The following is a 4,271-nucleotide window of genomic DNA, read 5'->3' on the forward strand; positions in this document are numbered from 1 at the left end:
ATTTATTAAAAGGAGATAAACCTGATTTTATAAGTAGTGTCCTTGTGTCCAATGTGTTTTTATAATAGGGTCTCCACCTATTAGGTCTTTAATTTTCAATCAGGTATAACAAATGAAATTAAGGAGAGCTAAATTTTTAATATGCAATGGTTTATCGATGTAATTAGTGTTGACCATCATGAACAGTAAAAAAATATTCAAAGATAATTATAAATAATTGGATATTATTGAATATTAAAATCTTGGATATTATTTGAATGTATATTAAATATTTACTATTTTGAATATAACAGATTATAGAGAAGGTTATTCAAAATCTATATGATCTCAACTTTGGGGCCTATTATCACATAGGCTTGAATGCCAAGATAGGAGGAGAGAAAGCATACAAATATGCCATGAAATGGATCAAAAAAACATTGAAAAAAATGTAAGCATTGAACACATCATAACTGGTGAGCACCAATATTGCAGCAATAATGCTGCAACTCCTGGGCTTCCTACTTTACTTTTATCAACCCAGTAGTTCATAACAAACTTGGAAGCGACGACGCTGTATGCACAAGTACTAGTTCTTACTGTAGGCTATCACTTGGTTAGCTGGCGCAAGATCACTAGGAGCTCAAGCCAACTTCTATGGATTCCAGAAGAAGCTCTATATGTGATGAAAGAAAGGAAAGCTTACTCTACAGAGGCTACTCTACTTGCAGAAAGGAAAAGAACACTGAAATGTAAAGTAAACCTAGCAAACCCTACTTAACCAACTAATCCTACTTTTGCAGAAAGAGAGATGAAAAACCATGAAATGAATGCCATTACCTACTCAGGAAGTAAACAACATCTACTCAAGCTATTTCTAGAAGTAAATGAACAAAAAACATCTTTTTGGATTTTTATGTATTTTTATGTGAAATTGTCATGCATGTAATTTATTTGATTATGAATGTGGTAGCGATTAGGTGGCGATGGAGGGCGGTTTTGGGACTTGAGAAGATGTAGGATGGTGTGGATGGATCCTAGGAGGTCTCAGGTGGCCTTCCGGAGGCCTTTCCCACAATCAGACTTCAAAAATAAGCCGACAGGAAAATCTACAGGAGGTTGCAGGGGATCTACGCGAGGTCTATAGGAGGTCTACAGGAGGATGCCGAGAGTAGTTTTGGAGGTTTTGAAGGTAGGAAAGTGTGTAGAAAGGGTAGTTGAAGGCTAGGATGATGTGTTAAGGTGTCTAGGGTCCACCAAGAATGATTAGGAGAGAGAAAGATGGTCGGATTTGTTCACAGAAAGAGAGGAATCTATGGAAAAGTGCAAAAAACTAGGGCAGATTTGAGATGAACTATGGGCGACCTGTGAGGAATAGATCAAAGAGAGATTGTGATGTCTGATTAGCTAACTTGTTGTGAGAAGAGATTTTCTGCCAGAGAACTGAAAATCAAACAATGAGATTAAGCAAGTAAGGAAACTAAGTACATCAAAAACAAAATTTTGCATCAAGCTAATCTAGATTATGAGCTATGGAAAGAAATGCTGAAAAAAGCTATAATGAGAGAAAGCATGGAAGGAAATTATTGCAAGACAGAAATGAGCATGGTGAAAGAGATCTAAAGAAAAGCATTAACCTTCTAACAAACTACAACACTAGAAATCCTATGGAAAAGGCAAATTTATGTTTTTTGTGGCAGCAAGAGGGTCTTGGCCTCAGTTCATGGTCCCAAAGGGAGGAAAGGAGGCTAAGGCTCTGTTGATGGCCCTTTTGTATCTTCTTTCTATCACTGTTCAACCTGCTATAATAAACTCAAATGGAAACAACCTTCTAAATCATTAAAAGCAACCTATTCTTAACCAAGAAAGAGATTTATCTAATAGCAACTAATTCATAAACTGAAACAAAGCATATAAATACAAACAAGAGGAGCTTGCCTGCTTGGATTGGCCCTAACCCAAGAGCTTCAGCCCTCTGAGGAAACTCAGTGCTAGCTCAAAAAGGACTTCATCTTTATTATCAAAATAATAATAGGATTACATGAAACTATCAACAAAAGTGAGCTTGAAGTTGAGCAGTGCAAAGCTGCAACAAAAACTCGAAAATTTGACTAACTTCCTAATGAGGCCCTAGGCCTCTCTACTTATAAAACTGAAGCTCCCAACAGGTTCCTTAAAATCAGGGAGGCTTGGTTCCCAGAACTTGAGATAAACATAAGTTATCCTCGACTTTCTCAACTGCCTCCTAGTGCATTGATGTGGCTGATTGTGCTCCGAGCTGCATGATGGAGAATTCGAAGCGGGGAGTCATAAATGAGGGGGATACCCTCCTATAAATCCTCTCCCTTGTCTTCTTCGAATTATTGTTGCCAATTTTCCGTTAAATATTTGACTTTATCTCCAAAATTGAACAAAAATCTGCATTAAACACATATTAGACTCCATGGCATAATGACCAACCCAACCCACTCCATAAGCATAAATATAATCAAAAGACATGCAATAAGCTAGGAGAATGGTTGATTAAGCTATGTTAGGAGGCAAAACGAGCCCATATAATTACCCATTTATGGGGCTCATCATCACCCCCCTACTGAAGGTGTTGCTCATCCTCTGAGCAACTTAATCCATCTCCTCATCTTTGATGGCCTTGATGGCCTCCCTGACATCCCATGCTTCTGATGTGAGGTCCTCTTCTTTATCATGGAATCCTACCTTTCTATCCACCTCTTCCCACTGTTGTTGTTCTTATTCCTCTTTTCTACCTTCTAGCATTCCTAGCAGCAGTGGGGAATTCAATTTGAGGCCAATCCAATTGGCCTTCAAATTCTGCATAGAGTGCTTGTACAGTGGCACTCTCCTTAATGGTTCTTTCATCCTTGTTGGGGAGTGATACTCCCTGATTTGCAGACTGTGTGGTAGGGTGTTCCACCTCCTCATACAAGCATGAATACAGTCATCCCCCAGTAACCTTTCCATGTCCTCAAAATGTGCAATGGCCTGAGCCTGATTATTGATATACTTAGGAGCAATTTGGGGGTTATTTGTAAGCAGCTAGTGTGTGCTGATGAGAGCCATGGGGTTTGATGGCTCAGCTCTGATCATGAGGGCCTCATTCTACTCCTTTATCATGAACTTCCTTATCTCTACTTCCCTTAACTCCTCATGATTCATCCATGATGCCATGGCCATTAGTTGCAGGTCCCCTAGCCTAGCATTGGGGTCCCACACGTTCATATCGGTGAGGGCCATGTTATGCAAATAGAACTCTGCTATTTTTTCCTTGTCTTCTGATGAACTTTGGTCACATAGGTCCATAAACTGTCTATAATATTGGAAAGGCATTATGCCTCTCTATGCCAAAGTCTTTATCTGAAACTGCAGCCATTGGTCCTTGAGGTATAATCCATATGATTTTGCTGGTGTTCTGCATTGCAGTGCCTCCATAGACCAGCTAGCCATGCATGCTAGTTGTGTCTCCCTCTCTTGTAGCTGTCTTCTAAGTAATGCATTTTCTGTTTCCAAGTGTGTTCCTATGGTTACCTCTCTATGTCTTACAACACTTAACTCCCTACCCATTTCTCTAAAGCTTGTTCTCCATGTTGCCAGTATCCTCTACCCCCTTGGATTTGGTGATTTGCATCCACCTATGGCTCCTTATTCTTTCTTTCTCCAACTCAAAGAAAAGTGGGATTGCAAATTTTTGTGGAATGATTCTTCCCCCCTCAAAAATATTGTAGTAAGAGCAAAAACTAGGCTAGGGATCAGGTTCTTGAGTCTCTATTGCTTCCTCCTTCCCCTGTGACTATGCTTCTAGTATTTTTTCAAGTTTTTCGATCTCCTGTAGTCTTGACAGGGTCTCCTGTAGAACAGTCTGTGCCTCCTGTAGAACTATTTTTGAGTCCTGTAGTTGCACTCTTTCCTTCCAGGTGGAAGATCTGGGAGTCCCTCTTTCATATGTGATAGGGGTTTTATAGGGAGATTCTTCCCCTTTAACAATGGGTGAATCTTCAATTACAATGGGCACTTTAGAAGAAGGTTGGGGCTTCCCTTGTTTGATCCTTGTGCTCTTCTGAGCCCTAAAATACATTGAGGTCTGCCTCTTCCTCTTTTGTTTGGGTTTAATTGGGGTGCTGAGGGCAGCGAGAGCAGCTGTTGCCTCCCTTTCTAGGGTCTCAGGAGATACTTTTGTCTTTTTTGCCCCTTTTTCCTCTCCTTCTATCCTTTTCTCTGTCTCTACTGGTTTTGTTTCCTTTTGTTCTGTTTTGGTTTCTTCCTCCTCTATTTTGGTA

Source organism: Pinus tabuliformis, chromosome 1_1 (genome assembly GCF_031772625.1).
Source record: "Pinus tabuliformis cultivar Carrire ecotype Pingquan chromosome 1_1, CPIR1, whole genome shotgun sequence".
Classification (NCBI taxonomy): Eukaryota; Viridiplantae; Streptophyta; class Pinopsida; order Pinales; family Pinaceae; genus Pinus; species Pinus tabuliformis.